This window comes from Phaseolus vulgaris, chromosome 10 (genome assembly GCF_051622355.1).
Source record: "Phaseolus vulgaris cultivar YP4 chromosome 10, ASM5162235v1, whole genome shotgun sequence".
NCBI classification, from domain to species: Eukaryota; Viridiplantae; Streptophyta; class Magnoliopsida; order Fabales; family Fabaceae; genus Phaseolus; species Phaseolus vulgaris.
In genome coordinates, this window is record NC_143507.1 from 22,170,844 (window position 1) to 22,182,884 (window position 12,041).

A 12,041-nucleotide genomic window follows, 5' to 3' on the forward strand; every position below is an offset into this window, starting at 1 on the left:
GAACGAGGAGCTCAGCAAGGTAACTGAGGAGCTGCGTCGAGCTCTTCAGGAGCAGCAGGGACGTTCCTCTGCTGAAAAGGTGGCACCGTCGACGCCACCTCGTGTGTTCCCAATGCCTTTCGTTCAGGTGATTACCGACACGCCAATTCCCACGAGCGTGGTTCCGGTTAAAGCTGTTTTTACCGGCGTGGAGGATCCAGAGGCTCATCTGACCACGTTCCACACGCAGATGATGCTGTCGGGAGGGTCAGACGCCGTCTACTGCAAGATGTTCGTGAGTACGCTCCAGGGAACGACGATGGAGTGGTTTGTGAGCCTGCCTAACGGCCACATAACCAATTTTCAACAGTTCTCGAAAATCTTTGTCGAGCAGTACATTGTGAATAAGGCAACACCCAGGGTGTCCTATGATCTGTTTGATATAAGGCAGTACCATGGGGAGTCCCTCAGAGACTACCTCAATCGCTTCGGAGCGCAGATGGTCAGATCGCCGGCCAAGGATGAAGAAATGCTGGTCTATGCCTTCAAGAAGGGCGTGCAGCCAGGGCCATTCTGCGAGGCCTTGATCAGGGCTCATCCAGCGACGTTTGCTGAAGTCAGGCGACTTGCGGTGGCCCACATCGCCGACGAGAGTGAAGTCGCCGAGAAGAGAGGCAGCGTGGCTCCCGCCCGGCCACGCGCCCAAACCAGGATCCAGCCGCAGAGGGTGTTGGAAACGGCGGCGGCGGCCAGAAAAGACCAGAGGACTCGCCATCCTTACGACAGGAGAAACAAGGGAAGAAGCCAAGCGCGCCAACAACCAGCACGCCAGCAACCAGCACGCCGGGAATACAATCGCCCGCCTAAGCACAAATTCGTCATGGGACTAGCGGACCTGATCGCTATCCCTAACATATCCGCTAGGTTGAAGGCGCCCGAGAAGGTGGGCGACAAGGTGCTGGGGTCAAAGCCGGACGCCTGGTGCGAGTTCCACCAGTGTTTTGGCCACACTTTGGACTCGTGTTTGTCTTTAGGATACCAGCTCGACGATCTGGTTAAGAGCGGTTTCCTGAATGACTATCTGCTGGACAGGAGGACGGGGGGAGCGTCGAGTTCCCAGCCAGCAGGTGGGGGAGCCCAGCAACACGAGATGCCTATCCACGGGGAAATCCACACCATTGCAGGGGGTTTCTCAGGTGGTGGATGCACCGCATCGCAGAGGAAAAAGTATGCGCGATCGGTGATGACAGTGGACATGTTTGAAGATCACTCGCCGGAAGTGGACATTACGTTCACAAAGCAGGATCTTCGGGACATTGTGCCTCATGACAACGATCCCATAGTTATTTCGTTGGTAACAGCAGGGAGGAAGGTCCACAGAGTTCTGGTGGACCAAGGAAGCTCGGCAGACGTGATGTTCTGGCCGACATTCACGCAGCTGGAATTGCCCCTTGACCAGCTAAGGCCCTATGGAGGGTGCTTATATGGGTTCGCTGGTGACCAGGTGGAGGTCAGGGGGTACATTGAGCTGAGAACCACGTTTACAGATGAGGCCGAGTCGAGGACGGAGAAAATCAAGTACCTCATCGTAAACGCCCCTTCAGCATATAACATCCTGTTGGGAAGGCCCACTCTTAACAGGATAGGCGCCATTCCGTCGACACGGCACATGAAGGTGAAGTTGCCGTCCATGGAAGGGGTGGTGATCACGATCAAGTCTGATCAGAAAGAAGCGAAAAGGTGCTATGAGAATAGCCTGAAAAACAAAAGATCAGTGAGTTATGTAACAACCACCCCACCTCCCGGTGTGAAGCCCAGACCGCCGGTAACAGAGGAGGCCGCCGGAAGGGATGTAGAGATGGTAGACGCTGAGCTAGGGGAGAGGAATGCTGGCCTGGAAGAGGAAGAGGCGCGGAATCGCCCCGAGGAAGCAAGGGAACAGGGAATCGCCAGGGCGGTGATCGCCAGAGAATCCAGGCCCAAACCTGTTGAGCAGTGGCTCGAGAAGGAGATCGGAGGAAAAATCTTCAAGCTGGGAAGATCTCTGGAGGTCGATCTCCAGGACCAGATCGCCAAGGTGATTGAGCGGCATCTAGACACATTCGCATGGTCCGCTTCGGACATGCCCGGGATTGATCCCGACTTCCTGTGCCATCATCTGGCGATGGACAACATGGTGAGACCGGTGCGACAAAGGAGAAGAAAATTCAATGAGGAGAGGAGGCAGGCGATCAGGGACGAAACACAGAAACTCCTCGCTGCAGGCCACATCAGGGAAGTCCAGTACCCTGAATGGTTGGCGAATGTCGTACTGGTGAAGAAGAGTAACGGGAAATGGCGCATGTGCGTCGATTTCACCGATCTAAACAAAACTTGCCCAAAGGATTCGTATCCTTTACCAAGCATTGATGCCCTGGTTGATAGTGCTGCAGGGTGCAAGCTGCTGAGTTTCCTGGATGCCTTCTCGGGCTATAATCAGATCAAGATGCATCCCATGGATGAAGAAAAAACAGCCTTCATGACGGAGAGGTCGTGCTACTGCTATAAGGTGATGCCGTTTGGGCTGAAGAACGCGGGGGCCACGTACCAGAGGTTGATGGATCGAGTACTTGCACCAATGCTGGGAAGGAACGTGCAAGCCTACGTCGATGACATGGTCGTGACCTCGCAGGAGAAAAGCAAGCACGTTGCAGACTTGGAAGAATTGTTCACGACGATCGCCAAGTTCAAGTTAAAGCTCAACCCGGAGAAATGCATTTTCGGCGTGGAGGCTGGAAAGTTTTTGGGTTTTCTCTTGACTGAAAGAGGAATAGAAGCCAACCCAGACAAGTGTGCCGCCATCTTGGCGATGAGAAGCCCGGCTACAGTGAAAGAAGTCCAGCAGCTGACAGGTCGGATGGCAGCCCTATCTCGCTTCGTGTCAGCTAGCGGAGAAAAGGGGCATCCCTATTTTCAGTGTCTGCGGCGCAATAACAAGTTCGTTTGGACGAAAGAGTGCGAGGAGGCTTTCGTCAAACTAAAACAGTATCTGGCGAGCCCGCCGGTTCTGTGCAAACCGCTGGCGGGAATCCCTCTCAGGATGTATTTCGCTGTGACTGAGAGGGCGGTGAGTGCGGTGCTCGCCCAGGATCAAGATCAGGCTCAGAAGCCTATTTATTTTGTGAGCAAGGTGTTGCAGGGCCCAGAAACGAGATATCAGGCCCTGGAGAAGGCTGCGCTGGATGTGGTGTTTTCGGCGAGGAGGTTGCGCCACTACTTCCACAGTTTCACAATACTGGTAATGACTGACCTGCCCATCCAGAAGGTCTTGAAGAAACCTGACGTTGCGGGAAGAATGGTGAAGTGGGCAGTAGAGTTGTCAGAGTTTGATATTAAGTACGAGCCTCGAGGCCCGATCAAGGGGCAGATCTTTGCAGATTTCGTGGTCGAGCTCTCATCAGAGGCGGCGCGGGTTGAAGGAGACGATTTCCGTTGGGTACTCTCGGTTGATGGATCGTCGAACCAGCAGGGTAGCGGTGCTGGAGTCATATTGGAAGGACCCAACGGCGTGCTAATTGAACAATCTTTGAGGTTTGCCTTCAAAGCCAGCAACAATCAAGCAGAGTATGAGGCGCTGATCGCCGGGATTCTGCTGGCCAAGGAGATGGGAGCTAGGGTGCTGATGGCTAAGAGTGACTCGCTGCTAGTCACAGGGCAAGTAATAGGCGAGTTCCAAGCTAAAGATCCACAAATGGCGGCTTACTTGGCGTATGTGCAGGAATTGAAGAGTTCCTTTGCCTCTTTTGAAGTAGTACATGTGCCCCGAGAACAGAATGCCCAAGCTGACTTGCTTGCTAAGCTCGCCAGCTCAGGCAAGGGGGGTAGGCAGAGGACGGTGATTCAAGAAACTCTGAAGACGCCGAGGGCATTTGTAGCAGATCACCTGGTCCTTCAGATAAGCAAGTCGACGGAGAGAGCAGCGAGAAGCCATAAGTCTTTGACGCAAGAAACCTTGAGATCGCCGAGAATTAGAGCATGTCGAGGAGAGAAGGTGGACGTAATGCAAGTCTGCGCCGCCCATGAGCCAGACACTTGGATAACACAGTACAAGCGGTGCTTGGCAGATGGTCTCCTCCCGCTGGATCCAACAGAAGCTAGGAAGGTAAAGAAAAATTCCAGCAAGTACACATTGATTGATGGCGATCTGTACAGGTTTGGGTTCACTCACCCGCTCCTAGAATGCATACACGGCGAGAAGTGCACGAGAATCATGGCAGAGCTCCACGACGGTATATGCGGAAGCCACGTCGGGGGTCGAGCTCTGGCCGCGAGGACTCTCCGTGCAGGCTACTACTGACCATCTATGAGAGAAGATTGCAAGAAATATGCCCAATGTTGTAAACAATGCCAGCAGCACGCCGATTGGCATAAGGCACCTCCCGAGGAGTTGAAGTCGATCTATAGCCCTTGGCTGTTTCATACTTGGGGAATCGACATCCTGGGACCTTTCCCGCTGGCGATCAGGCAAATGAAGTACTTGGTGGTGGCGATTGAGTATTTCACCAAGTGGATTGAAGCAGAACCAGTGGCCCAGATCACTGCACACAAGATCGAGGGTTTTGTATGGAAGAACATTGTGTGCCGGTTTGGAGTGCCTAAGCGCCTGGTGTCAGATAATGGGACGCAGTTTGCAAGCCACCTGTTGAAGAAGCTTTGCGAAGGGGTTGGAATTCAACAAGTGTTTGCATCCGTCGAGCACCCTCAAACAAATGGCCAGGTGGAATCAGCTAATTGGGTGTTGTTGAGAGCTTTGAAGAGAAGGCTTGAGAAAGCCAAGGGAAGTTGGGCTGAGGAGGTGCCCCGTATAGTCTGGGCGTACCACACCACCGAGCAGTCAGGAACCCATGAGACCCCGTTTAGCTTGGTCTATGGGTGTGACGCCATGATTCCGGTGGAGATCCAGGAGAGCTCGCCGAGATTCCAGAACTTTGTAGAGGAAGACTCGAATGAAGAGAGAAGGCTGAACCTGGATTTGCTGGATGAGGTCAGGGAAGAGGCGAGGCTGAAGGCTGAGGCGGTGAAGAGGAGGATCGAGCGAAGATACAACTCAAAGGTGATGCCAAGGCAGTTTAGAGAAGGCGATCTGGTGATGAGGAAGGCCCACCAGTACGAGATGGAGAATAAACTATCACCCAAGTGGACTGGACCGTTCAGAATAACCGAGGCGCTCGGGAACGGAGCCTACCGCTTAGAAACCCTGGAAGGAGGGGCGATTCCTCGCACCTGGAACGCCACACACCTGAAGTTGTACTATAGTTAAGAGCTTTGTAAGTAAAGACAAACACAATGTTATATTGCAATGTCTCTGTTAAAACAGTTTGAAGGGGGCACTCTTTTTTCCCTAAGGAGGGTTTTTAATGAGGCCACCCAATAAAAGAAGAGTTTTCGAAGCATAAGGTGTTTTCAGATTGCATGTGTGCTATTTTCAAAAGTTTTGAAGAAAGACCTTGTCATTTGTACATGATTTAAGGCAAGAAAAGATATATCGCGTGCTTTCTAAAAAGTTTTAAGTCCTCATCGTTTTTCGGCGATTGGAGGCACCAGTTAAGTTTTAAGTCCTCATCGTTTTTCGGCGATTGGAGGCACCAGTTAAGTTTTAAAGTCCTCATCGTCTTTCGGCGATCGGAGGCACCAGATGAAAGACCTCAACGCCCTCGCGCGTCCTGAGGCAAGTAAAAGACCTCCTCGCCGTCGAGCGAGTGCAGGCGAGAAAGAGAAAAAGTCCTCCGTGTTTCTGGGAGCGAGAAGATGTAACTCCTGGGGCAATGTAGAGGCAAGTTAAAGACCTCCTCGCCGTCAAGTGAGTGCAGGCGAGAAAGAGAAAAAGTCCTCCGTGTTTCTGGGAGCGAGAAGATGTAACTCCTGGGGCAATGTAGAGGCAAGTTAAAGACCTCCTCGCCGTCGAGCGAGTGCAGGCGAGAAAGAGAAAAAGTCCTCCGTGTTTCTGGGAGCGAGAAGATGTAACTCCTGGGGCAATGTAGAGGCAAGTTAAAGACCTCCTCGCCGTCGAGCGAGTGCAGGCGAGAAAGAGAAAGGTCCTCAGTGCATCCAAGGGGGAGGAGATGTACACCCTGGGCAAGTTGAGGCACCAGATAAAGTCCTTATCGCCGTTGTGCGAGCTAAGGCCAGTTAAAGACCTCCTCGCCGTCGTGCGAGTGCAGGCGAGAGAAAGAAAAGGTCCTCAGTGCATCCAGGGGGGAGGAGATGTACACCCTGGGCAAGTTGAGGCACCAGATAAAGTCCTTCTCGCCGTTGAGCAAGTTCAGGCGAGTTAAAAGACCTTCTCGCTTACGTGCGAGCATAGGCAAGATAAAATCCTTCCCGTCTCGAACGAGTTCAGGTATGGCGAAGAGGGTGGAAGAAGCTTGAAAGGTGGCTAAGGTAGGTTCGAAGAGAACGCCTAGTCAGCCGGTCTTTTGCTCTGAAGTTCAGGAGGGCAAAGGAAGATCCCAAAGGGCGCTTCTACCCTAGATAAAGAAACGATTGCCAAAGCATGAGGCTAGGAAAAGCTGATGTTACCAAGAGGTCTTGGCGATCGGGAAGAGTTTAAACGACAACGAGAAGGTTGAAAGACTTGTTTGATAAAGCAGGTCGAGTGGGACGTTGCTTGAGCCAATGATTGAGTTACAGTTCGTTGCTTAAAGGGTATTCTTGCAATAAGGTTAGTTGCCTTAAGAGTACAAGTTGTTTAAAGTGATTATTGCTTAAGTTTGAATTGGCTCGAGGCAGTTACGTCAAAAGTCGCGTTTGTAAAATCACTACGTTAAATCCGACAAAGTTAAACATGCAAAGAAGGCTAAAGCGCTTAAAAGGAGTCAGGGGAGAGAATATCCAAGCTTTGTGATTGAAATAAGTATCTGTTCAAAACACATATGCACGAGTTTTTATTACAAGGTATATACGAGGGAAATTATAAAGTAGCAGATGAGGTGGAGTTGATTAGTCTTCAGCAGGAACGACCTTTCCATCTACTACTTCGTTGTTCAACGACACCATGCTGAGGTCGAGATCGGGGAATAGGCATGCGAATTGTTCCCGAGCGGCTTCGAATCCAGCAGCCAGAATCTGAGCAGAATTTAGCTTAAGTACTTCAATTTGCCCTTGAAGTTCTTCAACCTGTTTCTTGAGCTCTTTGTTCTGCTGCTCCAGCTCTTCAACCTGTTTTCGGAGTTGTTCGGTAGTCTCTTGAGCATGGAGAAGGTCATCAATAACCTTCTTGGATTCCGTTTGAGCTTGGGCCAACTCAGCAGCCATCTTTCCTTTCTCCTTGTTTGCCTCGGCGAGATCAGCCATGGCGTCGTCCCTCGCTTTTTATACTTGCCCAAGTAGCTTCTCGCGGTCGATCGACCTCTGCTCCAGTTTTTGCAACTTGGCGGCGTCAGCTTGAATGTGAGCCTCCAAGTCGCTCGCCTTGGTGCGAAGAGGCACGATTTTGCTTTCCAACTCGACCTTCTCTTGGGCAAGATCGTGGATTTTGCGGCGAAGGTCAGCAGCTTCCTTGCGCGCCAGCCTGAGCTCGGTATTCATGGCATCCTCCACTCGGGAGTGTTCGATTTCTGCGAGCGTCAGGTTGAATGACAATTTCTCCACCTCGACCTTCATAGTGCTATTTTCAGTCTTGAGGTTGAAGAGATCGTCTTGAAGCCTCCTGGTGGAGCTCTCCACAGCCCTCGTTATGATCGCGGGGATATCCTCTGCTATGTTTTTCAACTTGGCAGTTAGAGGTTCCCACATCCTTGTGACTTCAAGGGAAAGGTTTGCTGCGTGGAGAGGCGCCAGGGGGGCTTGTTGAGGGTTCTCGCCGCCACCTTCCTTAGCAGGATCTTCGGTGTTTGCTTCCTGGCGTGGCAACGGGATCGGGGATTCGGTAATTAGAATTGGAGAGGTATGAGCAACCTCATCCCCGATTGGAACGTTTCCTGCAGCTGAAGTGTTTGAAGGGGGGCCCCCTCCTGCTGACACGTATGGAGTAGAGGCGCTTGGGGGGTCCTCCCAGAAATTTGGCTCTTGGGCCTCAGCTACAGGTGGCGCAGTGGCCAGCGGAACTGCTTGGACTGGTGATGAAGGAGCTTGTGGTGTTGGCGATGAGGGAGGAGGAGCAGGTGTTGATGGTGGTGTTGAGGTTGGAAGAGGGGGTGGAGCAGGTGGAGAAGATGGTGCCACCCTCTTCCTTTTCGTAACAAGGCCATCCTCTGTGACCTCGTCATCCTCTTCTTCCTCCTCATGGACGACTTGAGGGGCTTTCCGCTTAGGTCTCTTAAGGACCAGTTTCTTGCGCTGGGTGGGTTCCCTGGGCGGCGATCGCCCATGAACGATGGCCTTCTCGACCGCCGAGTTGGGCACCGTTTGGGAACCGGTCGCCAACCCGTGGTTTCTGGCGAGCGCCTTCAATTCGGCGAGCATGTTTCCGCCCAACATGTTGTCTGCATGAAACGAAAATGCATGGGTTAGCTCAAAGAAGGAAAAGATAAGTGTATAAGGTAATAAGCAGCAGAGCAGTTATATGCAGAAAAGGTAAAACCAAAGTCTTGTGCATATCGCACAAGACGCCCAGATGCAGTATCAGAAGCAGTATCAAAGCAACAGTTTGGATGTCCTAACCTATTTGGAATTCTAGCTGATCCTCAAAGAATTCAAAGGAGATCAAGGTGGTGGTCAGGAATGTTATATTGGCGTCCGCCACCCTCTTCCAGAAAAGACAGAGGTCTCTGTCCAAAGCTCCCATGCTATCAGGACTTCTGGGCCTCCTGAAGCAGCTCTTGGACTCCTTTTTCCCCTTGTCCACCCAGTACAAGGGGAAGCCATCAAGAAGGGAGGTATCCTTGTCGTTTGCACGTACTTGGATGAATTTTCCCTTCCAGTCTTTGTACGATTGCTGGAAGATGGTAAAAATGGATCTCCCAGCAATCGCATTCAAGCTGACCCACAGGCGGTCTCCTGGGTGCTTGGCCTCGAAAAGGAACAAAAACACGTCCACCGACGCGGGCAACCCCAGGTGGTCGCATGTTATTTGAAAGGCTCGAACAAACGCCCAGCTGTTGGGGTGAAGCTGGGCGGCAGCAATGTTGAGCTCGGTCAAGAGTTCCCTCTCGAATCGGGTGAGAGGGAACCTGAGCTTGACCTTCTTGAAGAAATTTGTATAGACGAAGCAGAAGGGCCCGTCGGCGCTTACTCTGTCATCAGCGCACACTGGCAGAGCGGCGGGGCAAGGCAGCACCATCATCTTCTCGTCGTGCTCCTTGTGAAACGATTGATAGGCCTCGTCCCCCTTAGTCAACCGCAAAACTGCTCCCGCAGTGTTCACCGACGAGGTCTCCTTCAGAAGGGTTGAGTTAGCCCAGGGGTATAGAGTTTTGAAGTCTGGCAGAGGGACGGGGGCTCCTCCAGCGTGAGATGGAGTCGCCTGAGCCAGGGCAGTTTGGGAAGACGCAGGCCTCACAGCCTGCGAAGACGAAGCGCCACGAACTTGTGTTGGGTCGTGTGCTTGTGAAGGAAGGTTTCGTGCTGAAGGAGGGGGTTCGGGGTAATCTTTGTGCGAGTCATGATAGCAACTACAAAGGAAGAAGAAAGAAAGAACGATCAGGGATTACAAAGGCTGACTCGATCATAGAAGGAAGGTGAAAAAACGAACGAATGTATGTTCGTTGCAACGATCGACAAAGCCCTAAGTTACGCAGAAGGAGAAATGGAAAAACAACCCACAGCGTATGCACCAAGCAGTTACAGGATGATGCAAATCGGTGAAAATGCAAGGAAACCCAGCAGATGAAGGAAAGTAATTACCTTTCGATGATCAGGAAGACGGTGAAGGGAGATGGTGATCTAGAGCGTTGAAGAACGTCGAGAGCTTTCGCAGAAGGAAGTGAGAGTGTTTGCAAGCACGAAGAAAGTGATGGAACAGTGGAGCGTAATGGGTTTAAGGGTTTTCGAAATGATTTTAGGAAGCGCTAACGGCAGATGAAGAGAGCCGTTGATGAAGCCACGTGTCGAACGATGAGTGAAGGGTTTGGTGGAGCGTCAGAGCAGCAGAAAGTACAATCGCTTGGAATTCTGCGTCAGTGCCACGTAGATCGGGGTTAACGAAGGCTCTTTCAGTCTTTTCGCTAGACAAGTCTTCGCTTAAGACTGGGGGGCTTGTGTACCGCCCTGGTGGTCGGGTGTGGTGACGTGGCATCCTGCTACAGTGTAGGCGTGTTGACAAGGCGCCAGGTTGGCAGATAGGAAGGAAGTCGGGAGGCACGTGTAGTCGCCAGTTGTTAAGTTGGCGTGTTCCGATTTCCAGTTTACCAGAATAGGCGATCGCCAGGTTCAAGATCAAGTCGCCAGATGTAGACCCAGGCGACCAAGCAGTCGGAGATCGCCAGAACAAGCACATCGCCGAAGATGAAGGAGAAGCAGATTATGAAGGCGGCCGGCGAGACCACAGGGAAGGTGTATGAAGGCCCTAACTCGCCAGTTCCAGTAGAGATCGCACTCCTAAGTTAGCTATGCACTGGGCAGTACCATGCATAAGTAACTTAGCCAAAATGAGAGCAGAAGCAGCGCCAAGTCAGGGAGCCTCCAGATGATGGCACGTGTACAGTTGGATGCGAGCCACGTGTCCAAGTCTGTAACTGCCAGGAGAGAGAAAGCCACCAGGTATATAAGAGTTCTTAACAGACTTTATGAGGTACGCACGTTCAGTTCATACACTTTACGCTTGCGAGTGATAGAGCTGATTGTGAGAGAGGATTTGCACGGTTCTTGTTCTTAGTATTTGGTGATACCGTCACTGACTTGAGCGTCGGAGTGCGATCGGCCGCAGCGGCGCCGTATCGTTTCTTTGCAGGTTCTTGAGATAGATCCCGAAGAGGAACGGAGGTGAGAAGCGGTGCGCACGTCGATCCTTTGACGAGGCATTCTCCAGCGTTCCGGTCAACAGGCAGGATCAGGGAGCATTAGTCAATTTTTCTTTCAAAGTTTCAAAAGCTTTTTGTTGTGCTTCTCCCCATTGAAAGACCACATCCTTTTTCACTATGTCATTGAGTGGTGCGGCAATGGTACCAAAGTTTGGGACAAATCTTCTATAGAAAGAAGCAAGTCCATGAAAACTTCGGACCTCATTCAAAGTTTTCGGTGTAGGCCAATTTTGAATGGCCATCACCTTTGTTTTGTCCACATGGACCCCTTTGCAACTTACAACAAACCCTAGGAATTCTATATGATCAAGAGCAAACATACATTTAGCAATATTAGCATACAAATGTTCCTTCCTAAGGGTTTCTAAAACTTGCCTAACATGCAACCTATGGTCATCCAAAGATAAGCTATAAATGAGAATGTCATCAAAGTAAACAACAACAAACTTACCAATGAATGGTCTAAGAACATGATGCATGAGGCGCATGAAGGTACTTGGTGCATTAGTTAGACCAAAAGGCATAACTAACCACTCATATAAACCAAAGTTGGTCTTAAAACCCGTCTTCCATTCATCACCCGGTTTGATATGGATTTGATTGTAGCCGCTTTTAAGATCAATCTTTGAAAAGATTTTTGAACCATGTAATTCATCCAAAAAATCATCTAGTCTAGGGATGGGATGCCTATACTTAATTGTGATGTTATTGATGGCCCTACAATCCGAACACATTCGCCATGTGCCATCCTTTTTTGGCACTAAGATGATAGGCATAGCACAAGGACTCATGCTATCTTGAACCCACCCTTATTGCCGATAAAAAAAAAAATCTTGAACCCACCCTTTCTCAATCAAAGCATCAACTTGTTGGCGAATTTCCTTGGTTTCACTTGGATTGGTCCTATATGCTGGACGGTTTGGTAAAGAAGAGCCCGGTATCAAATCAATTTGGTGCTCAATCCCTATCAAAGGTGGAAGTCCATTTGGAGGATCTTGAAACACATCTTGAAACTCTTCTACCAAATTTTCCAAGCAATGAGGACTATCAACAAGTGCTTCTACCTTAAGAGTTCTAGGGATGGCTAAAAAAAGAGGATGATGAGCCACTAGTTCCCTTTCAATC